At 41.6% G+C, this 14586-nt stretch overlaps 1 long non-coding RNA gene across 1 annotated transcript; it reads right to left on the reverse strand.

Annotated features, from left to right (window-relative positions):
* Window positions 1–8216: 8216 nt before the first annotated feature.
* On the reverse strand, window positions 8217–10732 carry LOC115146657 (uncharacterized). Its single transcript, XR_003866196.2, has 2 exons — window positions 10405–10732; window positions 8217–10121 (listed from the first exon to the last, which is right to left on the reverse strand). It is a non-coding gene; the product is annotated as an uncharacterized LOC115146657 (long non-coding RNA).
* Window positions 10733–14586: the final 3854 nt, after the last annotated feature.

Consider the following 14586-nt stretch of genomic DNA (forward strand, 5'->3'; position numbering starts at 1 on the left):
CCTCCATGCTATCAAACGAAGCGTTCCATACATTGGTAAATACATGGATAGACAACTACACACAAGACAACAAAGATTCTCCTGTTTCTCTGGCCACAATGTGGGACGCTGCTAAAGCCACACACTTTCATAGAATGAAAACCGATATGTCTCCTAACTGTAAAAGATGTCCCTCTGAAAGTGGAACCAATATGCATGTATTTTGGAGCTGTAGAGAGATATACATACTGCTGCACAGAAAATACTAGATGTACAGTTTGATATGACCCCGTGTATCTATCTTCTTAATGCCCAGCAGGACTTTGTTCTTGATCCTGACAGAGACAATTTGCTTATGACTATTACATACTTTGCTAAGAAATGTATTCTTCTATTGTGGGCCTCAAGAGACAGCCCAAGTTTGATGGACTCTGGTCTCCACTATTCAACTATATTTCAAACTGGACAGAGTGAACGGGGTGACTAGGGAAATGTGCAGATATATGTTGTGTAAGGTGTTGTAAAAATCTAAAAACAAATTATTGTCTCGTCGTCTCAGCGAAGGCTAGAAATAGCTGATAAGAACCTTGATAGTGCTGCTGCAAGTTTTATATATGTTTTTTGTGTGTTTTAAAAAGATCTTTGTGAGTACGTGTAGGTATGTAGGATATGTGGTTGTGTATGGGTGTGAATGTATGTATGTACAGTATGTGTATATATGTATAGGTATGTGTACATTACATTACATTTAAGTCATTTAGCAGACGCTCTTATCCAGAGCGACTTACAAATTGGTGCATTCACCTTATGACATCCAGTGGAACAGTAGTGCATCTAAATCTTTTAAGAGGGGGTGAGAGGGATTACTTTATCCTATCCTAGGTATTCCTTAAAGAGGTGGGGTTTCAGGTGTCTCCGGAAGGTGGTGATTGACTCCGCTGTCCTGGCGTCGTGAGGGAGTTTGTTCCACCATTGGGGGGCCAGAGCAGCGAACAGTTTTGACTGGGCTGAGCGGGAACTGTACTTCCTCAGTGGTAGGGAGGCGAGCAGGCCAGAGGTGGATGAACGCAGTGCCCTTGTTTGGGTGTAGGGCCTGATCAGAGCCTGGAGGTACTGAGGTGCCGTTCCCCTCACAGCTCCGTAGGCAAGCACCATGGTCTTGTAGCGGATGCGAGCTTCAACTGGAAGCCAGTGGAGAGAGCGGAGGAGCGGGGTGACGTGAGAGAACTTGGGAAGGTTGAACACCAGACGGGCTGCGGCGTTCTGGATGAGTTGTAGGGGTTTAATGGCACAGGCAGGGAGCCCAGCCAACAGCGAGTTGCAGTAATCCAGACGGGAGATGACAAGTGCCTGGATTAGGACCTGCGCCGCTTCCTGTGTGAGGCAGGGTCGTACTCTGCGGATGTTGTAGAGCATGAACCTACAGGAACGGGCCACCGCCTTGATGTTAGTTGAGAACGACAGGGTGTTGTCCAGGATCACGCCAAGGTTCTTAGCGCTCTGGGAGGAGGACACAATGGAGTTGTCAACCGTGATGGCGAGATCTTGGAACGGGCAGTCCTTCCCCGGGAGGAAGAGCAGCTCCGTCTTGCCGAGGTTCAGCTTGAGGTGGTGATCCGTCATCCACACTGATATGTCTGCCAGACATGCAGAGATGCGATTCGCCACCTGGTCATCAGAAGGGGGAAAGGAGAAGATTAATTGTGTGTCGTCTGCATAGCAATGATAGGAGAGACCATGTGAGGTTATGACAGAGCCAAGTGACTTGGCGAGAATAGGAGAGGGCCTAGAACAGAGCCCTGGGGGACACCAGTGGTGAGAGCACGTGGTGTGGAGACGGATTCTCGCCACGCCACCTGGTAGGAGCGACCTGTCAGGTAGGACGCAATCCAAGCGTGGGCCGCGCCGGAGATGCCCAACTCGGAGAGGGTGGAGAGGAGGATCTGATGGTTCACAGTATCGAAGGCAGCCGATGTATGTATGTATGTGTATGTATATATATATATATATATATATATATATATATATATATGTGTGTGTATGTGTACATATGTATATATATATATATATATACCAACAACAACAATTTTTTAAAATTATTTTTCTTAATCTTTTATTTAAATTGTATTTTTTTATTTGATTCATTCATTATTATATATTTTAACTTTTTTTTCTTCTTTCTTTTTAAAGCCTGTCATGTCTGTGAATGTGGAATGTGTTTTGTTGGTTGATTGAAAAACAAGAACATTTAATAAAACTTTAAATAGAAGAAAATACAAAATTAGCCGCAGACACCTTGTCCACTGTGTGTGTGCCTCTCTGTGACATAAGCTGACATCGAGCTGGCTAGCTCATCATGTCTCAGTCTAAACTGTACACTTAAAAATACAGAAAGGAGTGGGAATCGAACCCTGAATTCAAAGGCTGGTTGAAGCCGTTTATTGGAGATGATACACGGACATACTGCCTGTATTGTAAGGCTGATTTCTACGCCAAACTTAGTGATGTAAAAAAACACATGACAACTCAAAAAACATACTCAAAAGGCAACGCCTCATAACAGTTCCACCCAAAACAAGCTGCCATTTATGGTTAAAAAAAATTACTCTGCAAAAAAGGCTGAGGCCACCATGGTATTAGCTATCGCTGAACACTGTTCTATGCTGCCATGTGATCACATTGGAGAAGCATGCAGAGCTGCTTTCTCAGACTCCACTGCTGCTACCCACTTCATAATGCACAGAACAGAGTGCACAGAAATGATTAATGCTGTTCTAGCACCATACTTTCTGAAAAAGTTGGTCGCAGATGTGGTTGACCAGCATCTCAGCCTCCTCCTCGATGAGTCCACAGATGTGGTTGACCAGCATTTCAGCCTCCTCCTCGATGAGTCCACAGATGTGGTTGACCAGCATTTCAGCCTCCTCCTCGATGAGTCCACAGATGTGGTTGACCAGCATTTCAGCCTCCTCCTCGATGAGTCCACAGATGTGGTTGACCAGCATTTCAGCCTCCTCCCCGATGAGTCCACGGATGTAAGTGTTTCTAAGTGCCTGGGGGTACTTTGGTGACATCAAGCAGACAATTGTATCAGCATTTCTGGGGCTTGTTGAGTTGGAGGGAGGAGATGCCAAATCTATAGCCCGTGCTGTTGTGGCTTTCCTCGAGAAGTGTTGTCTTAAAAAAGAGAATCTCCTGGGGATAGGGACTGATAATGCCTCTGTTATGACGGGGATTAACAATGGGGTCCATAAAGTGCTGAAGGAGGAGTATGGTCTCAAATATCTGCTTCTTATTCGCTGTGTGTGCCACTCTCTGCAGCTTGCTCATTTGTAGTTCTAAACATATTTAGAGTGTTTTTTACTCACTTTTTGTCTCTCCCACGACATTATTCCTCTCTCCTACAGCGTCCATCACAATTACATGCACATGGTCAATTATACAAATTAGGCGATGACGTCATTTAGCGTGTTTTAGGACAGCCAATAGCTACTTTCCTTTGTTGGCTGACTGCAGCAGCAGTAGTATGCGTTTGACGTGACAAACCCAATGAATATAGTTGGTCCCGAATGTTTGATCTTGAACAGAACTTACAACATCAATTAACATGTCTCAATCAAAATTGTACAGTCAGAAGTACAGAAAAGAGTGGGAGTCTGTACTTGAATTTAAATTGTGGCTGAAGCCAGCAATTGGGGATGATTGTCGAATGCTTGCAAAAATGTATGACATCAAAAAACGTGCTACAGCAAAGAAAATAAATCAAAACCGTACAACCCTGTAACACAGTCTACATTACCACAGTTGGTTAAGAAAGTGGATAACTGCAAAAGCCCCGAAGCTACTATGGCAATGGCCATTGCGGACCATTGTTCGCTGCTAGCATGCAACCATTTAAAGTATGGCTTGCAAAGCTGCCTTTTCAGATTCTGTGGCAACAAACTTCCAAATGCACCACACAAAGTGCACAGATATTATTAGGGGAATACTGGCTCCTTTTTTTCTCAAAAGGGTAGCATCAGATGTGGGGGATGAGAAGTTCAGTCTCCTTTTGGATGAGTCCATTGATGTCAGTGTCTCGAAATACCTGGGTGTGTTGATTCGGTATTTCAGTGCTAAAACAATGACCGTTGTGTCCACATTATCTCTGGCTGGTTGAATTGGAGGGGGGCAATGTCAGATCAATAGCAAAGGCGGTAGTTGAGTGTCTTGAGAAGTGTAACCTTAAAAAGAGAATCTTCAGGGTATTGGCACTGATAATGCATGGGGTGCACAATGGGTGCACAAGATTTTAAAGCAAGAATGTGCATTGCCCAATTTGGTACTCATTCGCTGTGTGTGTCATTCTTTACAATTGGCTGACAGTGCAGCATCCAAAGAAACCATCCCTATGAGTGTTGAGTACTTAATCAGGGAAACCTACAACTGGTTTTCGATTTCCCCAAAACGGCACGAGGCGTACAAAGCAGTGTATGCCACCATTAATTGTGGCCAGAAACTTCTGCAGATCACCAAAGTGTGTGCCACACGTTGGCTATCGATTGAGCCTCTGGTAACTCGTATATTGAGCCAGTGGGAAGAACTGAAGCTCCACTTTGAGTTGACAAAAGACAGTGAGCATTGATACATGGCGGATGTGCTCCACGCCATGTACATGGATAAGACCAACTATGTCTACCTGACATTCTTGAAATCAACCCTGTCCGACGTACAAGTTGCAGTGAAGTCATTTGAGGGAGGGCAAACAGATCCTGTCAAGCTTTTGGACAATCTGGTACACCTCTTAACATCGATTTGCAGCAGAGTAGTCAACCCTATGGCAAAAATTGATGTCCTGAAGGATACCATTGATGGACATCTCAGTCCATCACCATACCTTGGGTATCTTTTAGAGAGCACCGTGTACAAACTCAGTCTTGCGCCAGAGGACTAAAAGGTAATTCATAGACAGTGTATCAACTACATTGTTGCTTTAAGCAAGGAGCTGCAAGCAAGGCTACCAGACAACCTAGAAGCCTTTTGAAACATGGCCTTGTTCAGGTGTTAAGGAAACGCTAAAGCACAATAAAGGCACCACTGAAATGTTTAAAGTAGCTGAGCTACTGAGATACCAGACCCCAACAATTGATCAAATTGTTTCCCAATGGATAAACATCCATCTGTTTAGGTGGGACTCAACTGAAAATACAGTCGAGTTTTGGAGTGAAGTGAATGACTACATGGACTCTTCCGGGTCAAATCCATTTGAAGAACTGTGCAAAGCTGTGCAAACTGTGCAAAGCTGCACTCGCTGCCCTCTCCTTGCCACACTCAAATGCGGAGGTTGAACGGCTGTTCAGCCAAATGAGTGTGGTCAAGTTAAGAAATAGAATGTCACTGCACATTCTCAACTTCATACTCCTGGTGCGGTATGGACTGAAGCTCGCCGATGATGCCTGTCACCAGCATAATCTACCAAATGATGTTCTGCAGCAGTTTGGCACCACAGCAGCTTTAAGGCCACTCCATCCTCTTCTGCTGATTCCAGCTCCGTGACAATTCAGTTGGACAGTGAAGATGAAGAGGATTTCCTTGCCAATCTATGATTCATCATATTTACAGTACGTATGCAAGGAGTGGACTTTCTGGAACTTGCGGAGACACACAGCTGATGGTGGTAGTGTGCACTGCAGTGTCAGTGAGAACAGTGGCAATATCTGGAGGAAACCGTTGAGCAGCTAGCCAGGAAAGCAGCACAACAACCGTGAGAAAGCTGGAGAGAGATGCCTATTTTTTTGAGTTAAGTTGCTTGTTCAATAAGATAGCATATGTTCTTATTAGCTTGTACCTATAATTGTTGATCAGTTAGGTAGCATGTTAACTAACTACCAATACACTGCTTCAAACTATAATTGTTCAGAATGTGTAGGTTTATTAGTTAAAAAGCAAATAAATAAAATGGAATTGTTCAATAATGTGTAATGTGTAAATGTTCAATAATTCAATGTGTTGTGTTTAAAAATTAAAATATATGATCATATAAAACGTGTTGTGTTTATATTACTTTTACAAATACAAATGTGATAATAAACAAACAAATCTAAACTAACAAATGTCAAATCATATTTTTCGCCGAGATGGCCAGTCAATTTGAGTAACGTTATTGTGTATTCTACGTAATGACACAGTTTTACGTTATAACGTAATGACGTCATCACGCAATAACATTACAGTGTAATTTAGCTACTTTTTAGCAACAAATCGACCTGCCTCTAGCAACTTCCCCTGAAAATTAGTTGGCAACACTGCTCTCAGCACATATCAAAGCTGCAGGCTAAAGTTAAATCTAGATTTAGTTTCCTCTATCGTAATCGCTCCTCTTTCACCCCAGCTGCCAAACTAACCCTAATTAAGATGACCATCCTACCCATGCTAGATTACGGAGACATAATTTATAGATCGGCAGGTAAGGGTGCTCTCGAGAGGCTAAATGTGCTTTACCATACGGCCATCAGATTTGCCACCAATGCTCCTTATAGGACATATCACTGCACTCTATACTCCTCTGTAAACTGGTCATCTTTGTATTCCCGTCGCAAGACCCACTGGTTGATGCTTATTTATAAAACCCTCTTAGGCCTCACTCCCGCTATCTGAGATATCTACTGCATACAACACCCGTTCTGCCAGTCACATTCTGTTAAAGGTCCCCAAAGCACACACATCCCTGGGTCGCTCCTCTTTTCAGTTCGCTGCAGCTAGCGACTGGAACGTGCTGCAAAAAACTCTCAAACTGGACAGTTTTATCTCAATCTTTTCATTCAGACTCAATCATGGACACTCTTACTTACAGTTGTGGCTGCTTTGTATGATGTATTGTTGTCTCTACCTTCTTGACCTTTGTCCAATAATGTTTGTACCATGTTTTTGTGCTGCTACCATGTTGTCATGTTGTGTTGCTACCATGCTGCGTTGTCATGTTTTGCTGCCTTGTTATGTTGTCTTAGATCTCTCTTTATGTAGTGTTGTGCCTCTCTTGATGTGATGTGTGTTTTGTCCTATATTTATATTGTATTTATTATTATTTATGTTTTAATCCCAGGCCCCGTCCCCGCAGGAGGCCCTTTGGTAGGCCGTCATTGTAAATAAGAATTTGTTCTTAACTGACTTGCCTAGTTAAATAAAGGCTAAATAAAAATACATGTAAAAAAGATGGCTATCAGCTCAACTGGTTTTAATAGTCCTGGTTGAATCCCCAAAAGAAAGTCCTTATCCAGTAAAGAGCAAACTTACTGTAGCGAGCAAGAGTGCTAAAAGTATCCCATGATAATTCAGATCACTGCAGCAGCTCTGGTAAGTTATTAGGATGCATTCTCACATTATTCTCCCGGCAGTACTAATATAGTCTGTCCCTGGAAGAATTACACACGATGGATCATGTTGGAGATGACTAATCAATTTGTACAAAGGAACCTGAAACCAATTATTTGTTTCTGACTTTGCTAAGTGAATGGGAAAATAGCAGTGTTCTCAACAACAGCTCTGGTAATAACCTGGCATGCCTCTTTAGCTGGATGTATTTCTCAAAAGCCAAACTCAAAAGCCAAACCAAAACAGCACATAAAGGCCAACAATGGTCAGAGTAAAATAGAGATAGAAACAGACGAGGAAGCAGTCTTTAGACTAGATGTGGAGAAATATAATCTCCTTTACTTTACACATCTTTTACACTGAGCAGTATAATTTTCGTTCTCGAAAATGGCACATTGATGGATGCTTGCTCGGAGTATCAACAAAGAGGCCGTAACTTGACCTCAAATTGTTGTGCTCTGGACAGACTGTGCCAGTGGTGGTGAGCTTTTGTGGCTCTCACCAAACAATGCCAAGGGAACAGTGTCTGGTCTCCCTAAGGTTGGCTAAACTGATATTTCACCACAGCTCAGCCCTGTGAGACATAATGGTGTCTATGGATGGATGGACCTTCCCATTAGGGTTACAGTTTTAGCCCTTAAGATCAGCCCTGAGGACAGACTGATTGAATCGTGTCACAGAGAACCAACAAATGACACTATTGATGGCACGCAAACAGATTTGGGCACTAGAGGATCAGAGGGATTTGTGCTGTTGATCTGAAAGGAGAAGCCTAATGGAGAGAAAATGTACTCTAGAATGTTTCCACTGTTTCAGTATTATATACAGCAATGATCTCTGCCAGTTGTTACAGTAGATATTGAATTAACTATTCATAGAGTCTGATACCAGTTTGAGATTATAACTTTATTCCCAGGCTCTGGCATGTTCATCTAAAGTGAACAGCAGACAAGACAAATGCCTAAATACACTTAATTAAATAGGCTGTGTGGGAGCTGGTAGCAAAAAGGTGGAGTGTATTGAGACGACACTAAAAGATACACAGAACCAGTATCCAACATGTAATGTATACGCAGGGAGTCAGAAAGCAGGTGCAGAAGGTGTGTTGAATATGGAATAGATACACAAACATGGACCGCGTACTGAACGTGCAAGAAAACCAATAACACCCAAGAACTGATCACAACGGAAGGCTAAATAAAGGGGGAGTAATCAGGGTAGTGATGAAGTCCAGGTGTGTCTAATAATGGGGTGCAGGTGTGCATAATGATGGTTGCCAGGTGTGCATAATGATGGGTTGCCAGGATAGGTAGTTAGTAGACTGGAAACGTTGAGCACCGGAGCGGGTGTAGACGTGACACAATATGTATATAAATATTAAGGAAATTTGCAGTATTGTATTACACACCTCACAGGGCGCAGACGTCAGTGCAACGATTTAGATTTGATTGAGTTGTCAACTAACATAAATTCAACATGAAATCAAGAAATGTTAACCATGTCATTAGATTTTGGTTAAAAGCTGGGTGAAAAAAAGAAAAAAAATCCATTATTATTAAAAGGTCTTGTCACTTGATTTGAATGAACAAAAACCCACCGGCCCACACGGGACCGAGAGGGCGATTAAAAGCTTCCTGTCACACTGTGCTCTGCTCCCTCTTCCACTACTACAGGCAGGAACAAGCTCCTCTGGTCTCCATATTGATTTGACTAATGCCCTTTTAGAGTGCATGCCTATGTTAGGGAATTTTAAAGGGTTTAAATATGAGGCCCTGGGAAAAAAAGATGCACACATAAGTTATGTTTTGAGGTAATGCAATGTAAATATTGATTGCAGTGCATTATCTGTTGAGGAATTGACATCAATGCTTGGGATATCATTGGCATATAAATAATTGAGCTATACATAATTAATGACACAAGAGGCTAATGGAATAGTCGGTATAATCAATGCTATAATCAATGTTTCGCATTACTGTATAATGCAGCAATGTACAAGGTAACTATTTTTTCTTTGATGGTAAAGTGACTGCACCCTTGATTCAGTAAAGTATCTACGTTTCTCTCTCTTTCACATGCACATGCACACATACACACAGAGACACACACTGGGAAAGGCATCTGCATCTTCCAGATTATGGGAAGATCTTGAATCTCAGGGGGAGGGAGCATTCACATTGAAATGGGGAATAGAAGCTCAATCAATATCACAGCGCACCAGCTCTAAGCTTTAAGGACTAAACAAAACAAAATGTCTCGATGCTCACTAAACAGTCATATTGTTCATCTCGGAGAACAGAGCATTCTGAGACTGACTTATGTAAAAAAGGGGAAGAAGAACAAACACTCATTTTGTTCTTTGATTCATCATTGTTATCAGCCTGACTACAGTAATAACAGTGCAATCAAGACAGAACATGTCATGGAAAATATTTACAGGGAAGAGACGTTCTTTGTGCTATTTTGAGTTTCATTAGAATGGGTGCTGTAAAAATTCAGTCAGTTTATCTTGGACTTGTTTATCTTTGTTTTTGTATATCCATTCCTCTCCACAGAGTAGGATGTCAGAGGATCCTACAGTATGTAAATGGTACAGGAAAACATCACACTTCACAAGCTCATTATCAAAACCCATGCTGTTGCCCTTAATCCAATGTCCATTCACACAGGCATGCTCTGATAGTCCTGTTCCCGTCAGACAGCTCCTCTGTAGAAAAATCTCAGATATCGATGATGGCAAAGATCTCAGGCTTGTGGATATCATGGACCTGCATGGCCTTCACCTCTGTCCCCTGAAGAGACAAACAGATGGTTAAGTGACACTTTCAAAAACACTAAAATACAAAAACATTTGTATTCAGAAATGACTTGTCTCAATCAATGAAAACAGTCATCATGTATCTTGTTTTAGTAATAGAACACAAATCTCAAAACAAACTGTTTTGGATACACATTTTCATCAGGGCATAACAGTAATTATGTCTTATGTTCAGGATAGTCAGACAGCAGACCTCTTTGTGGTCAGTTCAGGCTAGAGGAGTTGAAATATATCAGGATTATCTCCCATTTGCTTACCTGTGGATGCTTGACCAAGCTGAACTCTTCTCCCCACCGACAACAGCAGAGGAAAACTGAATGATAGGCATGGAGGGAAGCTGAGAATGAAACAGAACTCCAGGCATAGAAACTAAGGGAGGGATTAATGATAATATGCAACCCATGTCTTTCTCAGGGGTAGAAGAAAGTCAAATAACCTAAAACCAACCCACTATATACCCTCACGCAGTTTAACCTAGGAGTAATGTAAGTGGCTCAAAAGAGGACCAATCACAAGCGAGTGTAAATTAGTACCACCCAGTGAGAAAAAACGGTGAAAACTAAATCCTGAAGTGTGTAACTTTAGATCAACTTACCCAATAGAGCGGATTTTAAAAATGTGCAAAACTTTTACTTCCTAGAAGACAGAATTTATGTTAGGTAATACCTTATTATTGTAACTTCTAAATTAAATTGATAGTTGCCATGATGTCTTTTTTAAAGCGTATTACATTTGAAGCAGGAGATATTTGAAACAAACAATGGCTCATTGGTAATTAAATTATCTGTGAGGAGGGATACAAGATAAATGCACACTTGTGGTAAATGTAATAACATGTTACCTTCCAGTTGTAATTATGTTTCGAACCTGAAAAATATTTTTGCAATGCAATTATACAGACAGGCACCAAGAAAGCTAAACATCTATTGATGGGGGTAGGAGAGAGAGCGAGCTCCATGAAGTCCCACTGGCTAACATGACTAATCATTATTATGTTGAAGGCCCTTACTCTGGGAATGAAGAATATATCTGCACTTAATTTGAATAACAGTCATCAAGGAAGTGGAAGAGATTCCATGTCATCACCTGGTCAAGAAATATAGATAAATTATAAGAATGTATTGAATGCAATGGTATTTAATACATTGTTTCATTTATGGGTCAATCTGCTTCATGAACTCCCCCTATGAGTATTATGCCTGTTTTTAATCCATCTGTAAATCCATCACACCTTCTGACTCCACTTCTACTGTGTCAATGGGCTCAACTGTCTCTGTCATGTACCCAAACGTTACCATGGCACACTGCTCAAAGGCCTCCTCCAGCAAGTCTCCCCAAGAGTGGAGCCTAGGAACATACATAAGAGTGATGACACACATGCAAGACAAAGCTGCTGAATAGGGTGAAGTTACAGATCACTGATCTAAGGTGCTCTGCATTATCAGGTAGGCTTTGTGAATTTCACAATAAAGGTGTTGCCAGTAGCCACCATACACTGTTTAAGGGTAGTAGCAGCAGTTGCTGTAGTTCAGGTAATGTAATCAACTTACTGTACATCATCAGTGTGGTCCAAATCTAGAGAGAAACCAAATGAGTACATAAATAACTCATGTTTTGGCGCCGATGACGTGGATGTCGACACGGAACACAAACCGGCTGCGCGTTTACGCCATCGTGCATACATTTATTTTGTCCCCCTACACCAGTGCTTCTCAATTATTTTCTGTTACGCCACTGTTACGCCACTCCTAGGAAGTAAACATTTCGCGCCCCCAACTCTCCACCGTGACTATAAAATGGTTATAAGTACACCTCTGCATAACATTGTATCCTTATTAACATTAAAGAAAATAAAAAAAGAAAGAAATATAGATCAACCTACAACAAATAATTTATTTAACTTGGCAAGGCAGTTAAGAACAAATTCTTATTTTCATTGACAGCCTAGGGTTAACTGCCTGTTCAGGGGCAGAACGACAGATTTGTACCTTGTACAGGGATTTGAACTTGCAACCTTCCGGTTACTAGTCCAACGCTCTAACCACTAGGCTACGCTGCCGCTCCTAACTTTGTTAACATTGTTTTTTAGTCTGTAACAGAAAAGACTTAAAGTGCATCAATTTGCCTTGAAAAAAATAAAAATCTAACCTTATTTAAACTGTAAACATTTTTTTGACCATTTGATACTGAAAAATAAAATATAATAATCAATTCAAATTGATCAGCAACATTAACTCAGGAGCACAATATATGAAACACTTTGACCTATAAAACAAAAATGAATAAAACTATTTGTGCTGATTAAAAAAAATCCAAATTAGGAAGTCAGGATTAATGGCTACAATGAGCACGTTTTGCAGAGCACAGCTTTTTGAAGCGGAGTTTGAAGCATGATACTACAACTCTCAGCTCCTGCTCAATGTTTAGTTGGGACGTGTACTTGGTCTTCAGTGCAGCAACAGCAGAGGAGCCAGTCTCACAAAGATAAGATGTTGCAAAAGGAAGAAGAATGCCCATGGCCCTCTGCCCTAAGAGTGGATACTGCCTCTCTACACTCAGCCAGAATTCACTCAGTGTCTGTGATGTGAACCTCAGTCTCAATGTGGAGTCTGACGTCATATCAATGAACTGGTCCTCCTCTGCAGAGCTGAAACCAGTTGGAGCTGGTGCATTGAAAGGATCTCTCACCCAGTCATATTGGGAACTGGTCCTCCTCTGCAGAGCTGAAACCAGTTGGAGCTGGTGCATTGAAAGGATCTCTCACCCAGTCATATTGGGAACTGTTTTCAGGGAAGTACTTTTTAAAGAATCCCATCAGTGATGAAATATGCTCCTTAATATATGGAATCACTGAGGTGGCATCATAGTCAGTAGTGTCAACAAATTCATGCAGGTTCTCGAATGAATCAGTATTTCCTTCATCAAGTCGCCTGCCCCACATTGCAAGCTTTTGAGTGAAAGAGCTGATCTTGTCTGTGACCTGAGGGAGGTGTTTATCTTTCCCTTGAAGCTGTAGATTTAGTTCATTTAGCTTTACAAATATGTCACTCAGGTAGATCAGTTTTGCCAGGAAGTTCTTATGACAAAAATGTTCTGCAAAGGCATACTTGTGCTCCTGCTCCGAAAACATTCTAATCTGGTCTCTGCGCTCAAAAACTCGGGACAAGACTTTTCCTCGTGACAGCCACCTTGTTTCACTGTGAAACAGCACAGCTTGATGTTCAGCTCCCAACTCCTCACAGATAGGTGAGAAGACTCTTGTTTTTAGTGGTCTGGTCTTTATAAAATTGACTACACCTACAATATCAGTCATAACCTCACTTAATTCAGAGGAAAGGTGCCTTGATGCCTGTACTCCTCTGTGTATAACACAGTGTGTCCACTCAGCATTAGGTGAGGCCTTCTTGATGAGTGCCCGAAGTCCTTTTCTCATCCCTGCCATGGTCTGTGCACCATCACTGCAAACACCAATGCAGTTCTCCCACTTTAGCCCATTCTCAGTCAGGAAGCAGTCCAGCATTTTGAATAGCTCTTCAGCTGTGGCTCTGTCTCTGACATATTTACAAAACAGTAGATCCTCACACAGGGAGTTTGTCATGTCAAAACGTACATAAGCGATAAACAAACAGTCTTTGTTGCTGTCAGTTGCTTCATCGAACTGTAAGGCAAAACGTTTGTCTTTGAGTTTATCTACCAGCTGTTCTTTAAGATCGTTACCAATGTCATTTATACGTCTGGCGACAGTGTCATTGGACAGAGGGATAGTTTTTATTTTTGCAGCACTTGCGTCATCCAGCATGACAGAGACCATGCACCTAATTTTTGAGTTGCCAATCGCTATATAAAGTCAAGAGAAGAAAAAGCCTGGAAGGAAGAGAGATGACTAGAAACGATTTGGTTGACCGTTTTATGTGTGGATTAATTGGCGAAGTAGAGGACCTTGTGCATTTAAGGTAAAATAACAACTCAATGTTTATATCCCAGGACAAATTACCTAGCAACAGCAAGCTAGCTAAATAGGACAAATTAGCTAGCAAGTGCAAGCTAACTAGCTAAATTGCCATAAATGTTTAATGCTTCTCAACCTGTCCCCAAATTAATGTAATTGGTTCGGAGTTTGTTTTGATATTTTAACACGCATGTGTATAACTACAACTAACTAGCAGGTCGGACATTCCGAGTTTACTTGTTCAGACTTGCACTTGAATTCAGCAACATCACATCGCTGTGTAGTCATGTGGGTCGCGCGTCAGCCAGGCTACTGAAAGGTATGCTGCATTCAAAATAACTGGGAACTCAGAAAACTCAGATTTCAAGGCATTCAAGACCACTGAACTTGGAAAAAAAACCAGCTCCGACTGTGATAAATCGTTTTGAACATTCATCCAACTCTAAACTTCAACTCGGAAATTGGGGCATCTTTATAGAGCTCCAACTTT

The sequence above is a fragment of the Oncorhynchus nerka genome, linkage group LG18 (genome assembly GCF_034236695.1).
Source record: "Oncorhynchus nerka isolate Pitt River linkage group LG18, Oner_Uvic_2.0, whole genome shotgun sequence".
In the NCBI taxonomy this organism is placed as follows: domain Eukaryota; kingdom Metazoa; phylum Chordata; class Actinopteri; order Salmoniformes; family Salmonidae; genus Oncorhynchus; species Oncorhynchus nerka.